A 14072-nucleotide genomic window follows, 5' to 3' on the forward strand; every position below is an offset into this window, starting at 1 on the left:
AGTCTGCATACGTTGTTCATGATGTCCATGAATGCGGCTGGAGCATCGGTTAGCCCAAACGACATCACCACAAAGTCATAGTGACCATAGCGAGTCCTAAAAGCTGTCTTCCACACACCATCATCTATGACTCTCAATTGGTGATACCTTGACCGCAGATCAATCTTGGAGAACCAAGATGCTCCCTAAAGCTGGTCAAACAAATCATCTATCCTTGGAAGTGAGTAACGATTCTTCACCGTTACCTTATTCAGCTCCCGATAGTCTATGCATATGTGATGTGACCCATCCTTCTTCTTCACAAATAGGATTGGGGCTCCCCATGGTGAACTACTCAGCCAGACAAAACACTTGTCTAGCAGCTCTTGTAGTTGCATCGACAATTCCTGCATCTCAATAGGAGCCAACCAATACGATGCCTTGGCTATCAAAGCCGCACCAGGGACCAGGTCAATCCTAAAGTCAACCTGCCTCTCTGGAGATATCCCAAGTAAATCCTCCGAGAATACGTCTAGGTACTCTGACACTACCGGTACATCATCAGCTGTCACCTTACCCTTATCCAGGGTATCCATGACATAAGCGGCGTATCCTGTGCTATCAAAGCCGCACCAGGGACCAGGTCAATCCTAATCTCAACCTGCCACTCTGGAGGTATCCCAAGTAACTCCTCCGAGAATACGTCTGGGTACTCTCACGCTACCGGTACATCATCAACTGTCGCCTTACCCTTATCCCGGGTATCCATGACATAAGCGGCGTATCATGTGCATCAATGCTGAATTTGGCGCCTCGCCCTCGCTGCTGAATAGAACACCGGTCTGTGTTGTGGCCTCTCACCCTGAATAACTAACCCTCCCCCGACTAGGAGTGCGAACCTTCACTAGCTGTTGGATTAGATGTTTAAGCCCATAACTATTATTGGTATGTATTCAACCCAAGAGTGGCATGGTCCATTTGGGTTGCACTTCACCAGAACAATTTATATGGATAGTCTTTTCAGAATAGTATGTTTATGATTTCTATTAATATATTATAAGTTCTAATATATTAATATAGAATCATATTATTTACTTAGTATTGATCAAGAATTAATTTAGAATTAATTTGGTGATCAAAAGGAACTAATTAAATACATACTCTTATATTTATGGAGAGTGGGGTAATGCTTATCTTGAGTGGGCTAGGCTTGGATGGAAAGTCTATGGATAGTCCATGGAGCTTTAACCCATGGATCTTATGGAAATAAAAGGTCATGGACATTAGGTTTTACATGAATGTAACCGTAATCCACCACGCTATATAAAGGGGTCCTTGGCACATGAAATGGGACTAGTGTTTGAGTAAACAAGAGTGGGCCAATTTCTAGTGTTCTTAATAGTATCTCAAGTTTTCCAAGGTGGCTTTGGTGATTTGTGATTCCATTTGAGGCTTCCACACTATTGGGGCTAAGCTGTTAAAGTTCAAGACTTCAAGCTCAATCAAAAGGTATGTCATCTAACTAGGCTTTCTAGTATAGTTGCTTCATATTATGCTAGCTAGGATTAAAACCTTGGAATATTAAATATTTGCATGTATAATAGAGAAAACATAGATCCAAGGTTTATAGGGTTGCGTGTACACCATAGGAGTGTTAGAATGTTCAAAACCCATCAGTGGTATCAGATCCTTGGCTTGTTTTCAATTATACTTGCTGAAATAGGCTGAAAATCGAAGTTTATATGCTGTTTGGACAGCTGACTCGACGAGTCCAGGGAGGGACTCGATGATTCCATGCCTAAAATCATCCAACTCATCGAGTTTGTTCAAGCACTCGACAAATTGGACCTCCTAATAGCATATCTTCGAGTTTAAGGCTGGGATTGGTCTAGAATCATTACCTTACACTATTTTGGACTTATAGAATCTACTTTTGAAGTGGTAATGATTACGGTAAACCAATTTCAAGGTTATTATCAAAATTTTAAGTTTTATGTGTGTTTATGTGATTCTTGAAATTGTTGATATGATTGTTCATACACTTATGAGTTTTTGTAGATCACATGAATTATTTGCAAATTGTTTGTTAGTTAATTCTTGATCTAAATGTTTTTTAATGGAGTCCATAATTTGTCCGCAAGTTATGGATTACCAAAAGTCATTTCTTTTAAAGATACCATTAAAAATTCATAGGTTACATAATTGAAGAGTCTTTCTCATAAAAAGTTTTATTGACTCCATAACTTGTCCTGAAGTTATGGATGTTCTAGAATCTCTTCATTAAGTTTTTAAAACCTTAATTAAACTCATAAGTTATGAAAATCAAAGAGTTTTTTGAATTGTTCAAAACTTGCCCTCAAGTTTTGGAATTTGTAAAGTCTCACACACACTTTAATTCCAAACCCTAGAGTTTTAAAAGTTAAAATTCAACCCTTATATAAGAGCATGCCAGTGTTACCGTTAGTAGGAATCATTCACGAAGCTAGTCTATAAGGGGGTATAAGGTTGTTTCCTATAAAATTGCTGCTTAATGGGTGTCTACTCTCACCCACCGCTTCCTTAACTGATGGAGGGTCGTTAGCCGAACGGGTAAGAAAGGACTATAATTCTCCCTTCATTAGAAGTATAATGATAAATACTAAATAACTAAACACTTATAAATTCCCAATCTTAGTTACTTAGGAAAATGTGAATTTGATTCTAACCCATCAAATTACACTTTGCTCCTTTCTTAAGTCGTTAGTGGAGCGCGTGTGGTTAACTGGCATGCTAACTAGTATTTAACAAGGTTGTAAAAGGGTGGCTTAAGATTTATCATAGATCGGTGGAGAACGTGTGGTTAACCGACACATCGATTATGTGATAAAAATTAAGAGTACCAAGTATATTTGCATGGTTATTCACAAATTGTTTGTGATCCTCGGCATCCGAGTCACAAAATTGAGACGGCACAATCGAGATTTAAACATGCCATTGAAAAGTTCAATGAATCTCAAAAGATCTAGGAGTTTCAAATCGAATTAAAATCTAATACCTATTTCGTTTTTCATGGTGGAGATTGGTGACTCGTCATTCGCCTACCTTCAAACATTTTATAGCTTGGATTACGGCAAACCTCTTCCAAGTTATAAAATATTGTGTTGGGTCCTAACCTTAATATTTCATATTAGCTGTTCTATTAAGGATTTAGATCAACTAACTTGAATTTCTCCCATTGTACATGTCTGGTTCAGAAAAATATGATCTTCCTAAGTCTATTGGAACAAGCTTTCCTAATGAAGATGATGTCCCGCGATTGGAACATGGAAATCATATTTCTCTTCCTCCACCTCCTCCAATTATTCTCCCTGACCCACAAGCTCGAAGACTTGAAAAGTTCAAGATCACTCAAGCCCTACTTGCAATGAAACATAAAGATGGAAGACCTGTGTGTACTCATGTCTTAGAGATGAAGTCACAGATTTGACAGGTTGATAATGTTGGGTGTCGTTGTTCCAACGAAGTTAGCTATTGACTAGGTTCTCCAGTCACTTCCTGAGTCGTATAGTGAGTTCATTAAGAACTACTATATTACAGATCACGACAAGACCCTAATAGATCTTTCTTGTTTGCTTATTGTTGCTGAATCAGAAATGATTTGGAGCAATGGTCAAGCAAATATTGGTGGAAGGTGTATTTCTCAAACTTACATGGATATTGACAATGGTAAAATTGGAAGTCCAGAAAAGATTTCTCCTCCCAATGGAAAGGGGTCAAACTTGGTCAACTCAGTTGACGAAAAGGTAAAGGGAAAGGCTAAGTCTCTGATATTTTTCATTTAAAGTTGCACCGTAAGGAAAAAGTTTTTTTTTCCGCATTTTATAAATAAATAAAATTTCGTTTGTCTTTATTTTATATCTCCTTGCAATGACATTTATCGAAAATTGATGTTTGTATGTTTCTAGCAATATTGGAAATATGAATTTGATTCTTTCATTTGTGGCAGTGTCTAAATTTACCAAATAAGGAAGGATTCTCATCACCCAAGTTTCAATTGGACCGAAACTTGGAATCATGCAAGTTGTATTGTATGATGAATGAGAATTTTCATCTTTGGAAAATTAAAACTAATTCCTTGTTCACATGTATATGTGAGTCAAGTAAAGGATCGTGTACACATTTTTGTGCACTGGTCAAGTCCACCACAAAGATCGATAAATCTATTCAGTATAATTCTGAAACATTGGAAAAGTTTCAATGTATGCAAGAACAAATGAGAAGAATCAAATTAGGCAGAAAAATACAAGTTTCTCAAATCTCAAAAGATGGGAGAGTACTTTAGTAACTTGTTTTATAATCATCTTAATGATTATGAGACGATATAAAAATTCATCATCTAAAGACATCTTAGTGCATTCTTATGGCTAAGTAAAGGAGTCATGAATTGTTGAAGTGGTTAAATTAAGAAAATGAGTCATACTTCATTCGAAAACAATTCTTAGAGTCATACTCCAATATTGTAATTTGAGTGATATATCTTAAAGAAGGTTTATAACACTTGTCAAATGTAAGAGTAAAATGTTTTCTACTCTTGAACATTTGAAATTGGTAAGTTGTGATGTTTTGGATAAAACAAAGACCAACTAAGGCCAATTGTGTGAATTGTTTGTCTTGGTAAGAATCCACACTATCTCTTGAATATTTGTTTAGTTCTTTGCAAGAGAGTCTTATATGTCAAGAGTAAAGTGGGAGTGTTGAAGATTCTGAAAGAGTTTCAAGAACTAATCAAGAATAAAATTTGTTGTTTATCACTAGCACACGAATTGAGGTTTATAACCTATCCTGTTAACATATTCTTATTTCTATGCCCATTCTAATTAAAATTGACTATGCATTTAAGTTCTAGAAGTTCTCAGTTGTTTACATAACTACCTATAGCAATGGTAGGCCTTGTGCTACCAAGTGGCAAGAAGTTAATATTGCACAAGTTTTAGTCCATATGAGTTTTCTTTTGTCACTAACCTTGTCTTGTGATTATGGTTTTGACAAATTCACATGGATAGGAACACATATACCATAAAATCTAAGTTTCATAAGGGTTCTCTCCGATTCATGAAAATGATGGTAAGGAAACGCTTTCATTATGTAGAATTTAAGCAGGTAGCAATTGTGATATTTGCATTCTGAAAGTCGTTAGAGAAGCGCATGTGTGTAACCGAAACACTAACATGGACTTGCGAGAAATGGAAAATGTCTAAACAATTGAGACTATGATTACGACATCCTTTTCATTGTTCTAAAAATTCTTTAGAAACACATGTGATCTATCTAAGGAAAGGTGTATGATTTTGATAAAGTTTTATCAAAACATCTCGTATCAGAAATCTGAAGTTTGGTAAGAAAGTCAACAAAGTATTGATTTCTAGAAGTCCAATAGATTTCTAGATACATGTCAAAGCTAGTGGGAGCATAAGTGTTATGCTAATAATCATCTTGTTAGTGGGAGCATGATAATGTTGATAAGTGTTGCGAGTTAGCAATGTTAATTATAGAAAATAAAAGTTTCAATTGGGAAAAGTTGTTTTGATATAATTAAGGGAGAGAAAATTATACTTCATTTCAATTCTAAAAGCTTAGATTGAGAATTTAATAATCTTCAGTCAAGGATATATATATACACACACACACACACACACACACACACACACACACACACACACACACACATATATATATATATATATATATATATATATATATATATATATATATATGTGTGTGTGGTTTTTATGTTGGAATGGTTCAACATGAGGAAATTCTATATATATTGTGTTCGCAAATTCGATTATGATTACGACATCCCTCTTCATAGTCAATTTATGAAAACACGGAAAATTAAAAAAAATATTGTAGCAAAACACTGGTCTAGGATCATGTCTTTGTGTAAGACATCATGAATCGTGTGCAATATGCTTCGGTTATAGGATTGATTACATGTGCTATAATATTTATCCTTTTTAAATTTTCGAATTGCCTAGGGAATTAAGAGGGGAAAAAGTTTAGAATTGGATATGATTAAAATGATTAAGCAATTGTCGAGGACGATATAAGGTTTACTAAAGATTGGTTGCTCATGGACTGTTGGAAGTATAGTGTTAATTTTGGAAGGACCATATTGACATATTCTGAAAAAATGCAACTCTTGTTCAGAAGTGATAGCCAAAATGGGAATATGGAAATGTCTCCATAAGTGGAAGTTATACAATCTATGTAATATTAGAAAACTTAACGCAAGAAGGATGTTTAAGGGAATGTACTTTGAATATAAGACTCCATTTCCATGGAATTGATATCCAAATACTCTGTAATGTCTATTGACAAGTCTTTGTGACTTTGTGCATAATCATTACGAGAGGATCAATGCATAAAAGTTTAGAATCTAATAGATTTCAGTAAATGGCAGGATTTTGGAATTCTTACATTTTTGGTGAGGATTTAGGATTGGTGAAATGAGAATCATTGGAATTATGTTTAATTGATCTATTCCACAAAGTAAGGATCATAGAAAAACATAGTGTGCATACTTGGTGTATGGCATAACTATAGTTTGGACAAACATAATGTGCATGCTTAGAGCATGGCATGACCATTGTTTTGATTCAAGTATAAAGTTGGTTATTTGAAACATTATATAATGAATTATGAGTAATCAATATGGTGTTAAAATAAACGGTGTTCTCTTTACTCTTAAAGGTGCTTGGGGCCATACTGAATCAGTATTATTCTTATGTTTCACTTTGCATGTTTTGACTTCTTGAATAACTGGCTTATTCAAATTCTCCACAATTGGTCATATGTTGGAAGTAAGTGTGAATCAAGACTGTCATGAAGTTGGCTTGTTGATGTCTAAGGTGTTGGACATAACAAGAGTTGCTACAACATTCATGAGTACTCATAAGTTCTGAGTATTGGATTAAACCCATGCTCATTTGAATCACTTCATGGATTTTATCACAAGTGATCATGAGATGATAATATCTTATATTCTTCAAACCTAGATATATGATTGTTGACTCTGAGTTGGTTATACATTGATTGCATGAAAACGCTTCAATAACTTGATGTCATAAAACGTGCCTTTGTGTATGATTCAACAAATGGTTAGTACAAATATATGAGTCGAGTTTTATCCATTCCTTTTACCATTGGAGGGATAAAAGCAATATTTGTGGGCCCCTCGATGATTTAGTGATGACACCCTTAAGTGCTTGGCCAAGCCTGGACTGATTTGATTTGTTCAATTATTCAGTCGTCATAAATCAGAAATCAAGAAACAAAAAATGGATAGACAGAATGAGTATAATCCATGTCTCAGTCCATATGATATCTAGAATGGAGGAATATATGATCCCTTATCTAGTGGACAAGTCGTTTCGCTAGGTTAGAGTTCGGTAGTGGTTTTAAGAGCTACGATTGCTAGTTGGGATCTTGGAGTCATATGCAATAATAGTTTTAGACTTATCCAAGTGGGAGACTATTCGATTAGATGTCTAAGACCATAACTATTATTGGTATGTATTCGACCCGAGAGTAGCATGGTCCATTTGGGTTACACTTCACCGGAATAATTTATATGGATAGTCTTTGAGAATAGTATGTTTATTACTTATATTAATATATTAAAAGTACTAATATATTATTATGGAACCATATTATTTAATTAGTATTGATCAATAATTAATTTAGAATTAATTTGGTGATCAAAAGGAACTAATTAAATATGGACTCTTATATTTATATAGAGTGGGCCAATGCTTATTTAGAATGGGCTAGGCTTGCATGGAAAGTCCATGGAGCTTTTGTTGGATATAGTGTCTAAGTCCATAACTATATTTGGTATGTACTTGTCCCGACCCGACATGGTCCATTTGGGTTGCACTTCACCCGAACAATTTATGGATAATATTTGAGAATAGTACAAGTTATGATTTATTAATATATTATAATTTCTAATATATTAATATAAGATCATATTATTTAATTAGTATTGATCTATAATTAATCTAGGATTAATTTAGAGATCAAAGATATTACTAATTAAATATGGGCTTCTATATTTATATAGTGTGGGCTAATGCTTATTTGGAATGGGCTAGGATTGCATACTCCATGGAGCTTTAACCCATGGATCTCATGGAAATGAAGAGACATGGGTATTAGGGTTTACATGGATGTAACCCTAATCCACCACGCTATATAAAGGAGGCTTTGGTTCTTGAAATTACACTAGTTGACACTTGTTGAGGTGAGGGCCGATTTCAAGATAGTAGTGACTATGCTCTCAAAATTCCAAGTTTGTGGTGATTTGTTATTTCCATTTTAGGCATTCACACTATTGGTGATAGGCTCTAAAACTCCAAGCAATCAACTACTACTACAAGGTAAGTATTTCTACTAGTTTTATTTGATTCATGTTCCCCATGTCATGCTAGTTAGGATATGAACCTTGGAAAAATAATTATTTGCATGTATCATAGACAAACACAGATCCAAGGTTTATTAGGGTTGCATGTACACTTAGGAAGTGTTAGAATGCTCAAAACCCATCTGTGGTATCAGAGACTAGGCTTTTTTGTTTGATACTTGATGCAATATAGTTGAAAATTTCGAAAAACTTGTTGTCTGCCAGTTGAACTCGCCGAGTCCATGGGGGGGACTCACCGAGTTCATGTGTATCTTCAACCTACTCGGCGAGTAGGTTTATGCACTCGACGAGTAGGAGCGACAGACTGCAGATTTTCAATTTTAGTTGCTGGAAATGGACTAGAAACATTACCCTAAACTGTTTTGGTACTTGAAAACTTGTTTTAGATGGTGTAATGTCTTTGCTAATCCATGTACAACAACTTGTTATCAAAATTACAAAGTTTTATGTGTAATTTTTGATTCATGAAAGTGTTCATATTCATATTCTTGATCTTATGACGTTTAGATGATCATATGAATTATTTGTAACCTATGTGGTAGTTTAATTCTTGATCATAATGTGTTTTAATGGAGTCCATAACTTATCCTCATGTTATGGAAAACCAAGAGTCACACTTGAATTAAAACCATTAAAAGAACACAAGAGTTAGAAAAATGAAGAGTCTTCATTTTACTACTCTATTTAACTCATAAGTTACAAGAAATGAAAAGTTTTGAAACTTTACAAAACTTGCCCTCAAGTTTTGGAACAAGTAAAGTCATATTAAAACTTTAGTTGCAACCCTTAGAATTTTAAAAGTTAAAATTCAACCCTTATACTTATAATATTATAAGTTAATAATATATATATATATATATATATATATATATATATATATATATATATATATATGTATATGTATAATATCAAAGTCGTCTTACCGCTAGTACGACTCATTCACGAAGCTAGTCTATAAGGTGGGTATAAGGTTGTTTCCTATAAAATTGCAACTTAATGGGTGTCCACTCTCACCCACCACTTGCTTGACTAGTGGAGGGTCGTTAGCCGAACGGGTAAGACAAGGACTTATAAATTCTCATGAAAAGTATGATGAATATTATAAATTAACTAAATGTTTTATTGAATTCCCAATCTTAGTTACTTCAGGAAAAATGTGAATAAGGTGCTAATCCATTAAATTACACTTTACACTTTGTCTAAGTCGTTAGTGGAGCGTGTGTGGTTAATTGGCACACTAACTTGGACTTAACAAGGTAGGAAAAGGGTGACTTAATATTTATCATAATATCAATGGAGCGTGTGTGGTTAACCGACACATCGATTGAGGGGTAATTTATTAAGGGTACCAAGTAATTTGCATGGTTACTTCACACCTTGTTTTGTGATCCTCGGCATCCCAGTCACAAAACTTGGAGGGCACACTCGAGATTGAAACATGCCTTTGAAAAGTTCATTGAATCTCGAAAGAATCTAGGAGTTTCTAATAACCAAATTAAATATTTTAATATTACGACTTTGGTGGAAATTGGTGAATCGTCATACACCTAGCTTTCAAATACGTTATTACTTAGATTACGACATAACTCTTCTAAGTATAATATATTGTGATTGGGTCCTAGCCTTAATACTACATTTGGGTGTTTTATTAAGGAATATTCCTATTTCTAAACTAAATGTTTCTTCTTCTCAGATGTCTGCAAACACTGCTGCTTCTGGCTCTAATCGTAATGGCTCCTTTTCTCTTATGAACTTGTGTGGGAAAGTCACTTTTGATGGATCCAACTTTAATGAATGGATCAGAAACATCAAAATGATTATTCGCTACGAGGACAAGGAACATGTCCTTGATAAGGAGCTTAAGGAGATTGATGAGACAGTTGCAACTCCTCAAGAGATCACTGAGTTTAGGGCACATGAAAGGGATGCCACGAAAGTGGCATGCATCATGATGGCCACTATGACCGCTGATCTCCAAAAATCCTATGAAGATTTCTACCCCTATGAGATGCACCAAGACTTGATGGAAAGATACCATCAAAGTGCTTGTCAAGAGAGGTATGAAATCATCTCCTCCATGATAACAACTCGCATGAAGGATGGTGAACCTATCACGGGCCACATGCAGAAAATGCAAAGATTTGTGGACCGTTTGCTAAAGCTAAGTGTGAACTTCCATGAGGAGCTAGCAATAGATATAATTTTGTACTCCTTACCTTCATGTTATGATCAATTCCACATGACATACCACATGAACAAGGAAGAGGTCACACTCAGCAAACTTTAAGGACTCTTAAAGACCGCGGAAAGTGGTCTTAAGGGTAAGGCGATTGTTACTCCTACTCCTACCAACTTCGCCCCTATCTTGGAAATCGGGAAAGGACGAGGGAAGAAGAGAAAGAGTTCTTCGAAGGGACCAAGGTTAGGACCCTTGATGGCTCTTCTTCAAGTGGAACCAAGAAAGGTTTTATCACTCCTTCTTCTGACCCAAAAGAGGCTGAATGCTTCTATTGCCATGCAAAGGCACATTGGAAACGGAACTGCCCAAAGTACCAGCAAGATGTGAAGGATGGGAAAGTTAATCCCAACCATGCAGTTATTTACACTATCATTTCTAATAATTCACCCCATTCTAAATCTTGGGTCCTTGATACCGGTTGTGGTATTCATATTTGTTGTGACTTGCAGGGACTAAGAAGAAGTGAGAATGTGGAGCAAGGAAGAATAAACTTAATCATGGGGAATAGGAAAGTTACACCTGTCACCAAGATTGGAGTTTATACTTTGTCGCTAAGTAGTGGGTTAAATTTAGATTTGAATAAATGTTGTTATTCGATAGAAATGGCAAGAAATATTATTTCCTTTCATGCATTGTATAAACAAGGTTTCACCTTTTCATTTGATAATGAAGTTGGTTCGATTAATGCTTTCTTTAATAATGTTCTTTATTTTAAAGCATTACCTTGTGATGGTGTGTATGAAGTTGTATCTGTTGTAGATAACTTAGGAAATAATGTTTTGTGTATTGATTCTCTTAATAATAATAACTTGGATAAAGCATCATTATGGAATTGTCGTCTTGGACATATAAGCAAGAAACGCATAGGCCAACTCCAAAAGGATGGAGTCTTGGACTCATTTGACCTAAAGTCAGATGATAGTTGCGAATCATGCTTACTTGGAAAAATGACAAAGTCACCCTTCACAGGTTCTTGTGAGAGGGGTGAAGGTTTGTTGGACCTTGTACACACGGATGTGTGTGGACCATTCAAACATGCCACAAGGGATGCTAATCATTATTATTTGACTCTTACTGATGATTACAGTAGATATGGATATGTCTACTTAATCAAGAATAAGTCAGAGACTTTCGAAAGGTTTAAGGAATTTAAACAGGAAGTCGAGAATCAATTGGGCAGGAACATTAAGATGCTTTGATCCGATCGAGGTGGTGAGTATCTTAGTTTAGAGTTCCTCGACTATCTTTGGGAATGTGGGATTGTCTCACAATTGACACCTCCCAGGACACCATAGTTGAATGGTGTAGCTGAGAGGCATAATCGAACCTTGTTGGACATGGTTCGTTCCATGATGAGTTGAGCTTCGCTACCAATCTCATTTTGGGGGTATGCCCTAGAGGCTGCCGCCCATATTCTTAATCTAGTTCCTACAAAGAAAGTTGCCAAAACTCCTCACGAGATGTGGACTGGTAAAGTACCTAAACTAGACCACATCAAGATTTGGGGTTGTGAGGCTTTTGTGAGGCGCGAGTCTCATGATAAGCTAGAACCCCGAAGCGAGAGGTGTATTTTCATCGGCTACCCACAAAGATCCTTTGGTTACCTCTTCTACAGACCTAGTGATAATGTGGTCTTTGTAGCAAGAAGAGGAGTCTTTCGAGAGAGAGAATTTATAAGCGAAGGAGACAGTGGGAGGAAAATTGACCTTGAAGAACTGCAACAGTCAAGCGGTGAAGGAACTTCAAACCCTAGCCCTCAAACTGAGGAGGAAACTCCTGTTGAGTCAATTGACGAATCTGTACGTCTAAGGCGTTCCACGAGAGTCAGGAATGCACCTGAGCATTACTATGGTTTCCATATTACTACCGAAGGTGAGACACTTATTAGTGATGAGACACTAGTAGGTCTGGATGAACCTAACATCTACGAGGAAGCCATGGCAGGCCCCGAGTCTTCTAAATGGAAAGAGGCTATGGATAGCGAGATACAATCCATGTATGACAATCAAGTTTGGAACTTGGTTGAGAATGTACCAGGTCGTAAGACTGTAGGGTGCAAATGGATCTTCAAGAAGAAGACCGACATGGATGGTATTGTACACACTTATAAGGCTCAACTGGTTGCAAAGGGCTTCTCTCAAATTCCTGGAGTGGATTATGATGAGACCTTTTCTCCAGTAGCCAAGATTAAGTCTATCAGGGTCATGTTAGCCAGAGCTGCATTTCATGACTATGAAATTTGGCAAATGGATGTCAAAACCGCTTTCCTTAATGGAAAGTTGACTGAAGATGTTTACATGAGTCAGCCAGAAGGTTTTGTCAGCAACGAATACCCTAATAGAGTGTGTAAGCTTGAGAAATCCATTTATGGATTAAAGCAAGCACCTCGTAGATGGAATCTTTGCTTTGATGAAAAGGTCAAGGAATTTGGCTTTTCTAGGAGTGAAGATGAATCGTGTATTTATGTCAAGGCTAGTGGGAGTATAGTTAGATTTTTGGTACTGTATGTGGATGACATACTACTCATAGGAAATGACATCCCAACCATGCAGGAAGTAAAGTCCTAGCTTGAGAAGTGTTTCGCTATGAAGGAACTTGGTGAAGCTACCTATATCCTAAGGATAAGGATTTTGAGAAACATGAGTAAAAGACTAATTGGACATAGTCAAAGCACCTATGTGGAGAAGGTGTTGAAAAGATTCAACATGCATAACTCCAAGAAAGGTGAGTTACCAATTCAGAGTAACGCCAGATTGAGTATGACACAAAGACCTAGTACTGAGGCTGAGATAGCAGAAATGAGTTGACTACCTTATGCTTCAGCTGTAGGATCGATCATGTATGCTATGACGTGTACTCGAGCTGATGTAGCCTTTGCTTTGAGCATGGTTAGCAAGTATCAGGGGAACCCTGGCAAGGAACACTAGACTATGGTAAAGAATATCCTCAAGTACCTGCGAAGGACTAAGGACTGGGTCCTTACCTTTGGTGGGAGTGATGACTTGAGAGTTGTAGGGTATAGTGATGCTAGCTTCCAGACTGGTAGGGATAATTTCCGCTCTCAGTCGGGCTGGGTCTTTACCTTAAACGGAGGAGCAATCACTTGGAAGAGTTCCAAGCAGGAGACATTGGCTGATTCCACTTGTGAATCAGAGTATATAGCAGCAAGCGAGGCTATATGGCTAAAGAACTTCATCGGAGACCTTGGAGTTTTACCAGCTATAAAGGAGCCAATGGAGATTTTCTGTGACAGCAATAGTGCGGTTGCCTTAGCCAAGGAACCAAGAGATCATAGGAGATCCAGACACATTGACAGAAAATATCACTTCATCAGACATCGAATAGAAGAAGGAATCCTCGTGGCAAAGAGGGTATCATTAGATGAGAACC

Source organism: Lactuca saligna, chromosome 8 (genome assembly GCF_052625555.1).
Source record: "Lactuca saligna cultivar CGN05327 chromosome 8, ASM5262555v1, whole genome shotgun sequence".
Lineage (NCBI taxonomy): Eukaryota > Viridiplantae > Streptophyta > Magnoliopsida > Asterales > Asteraceae > Lactuca > Lactuca saligna.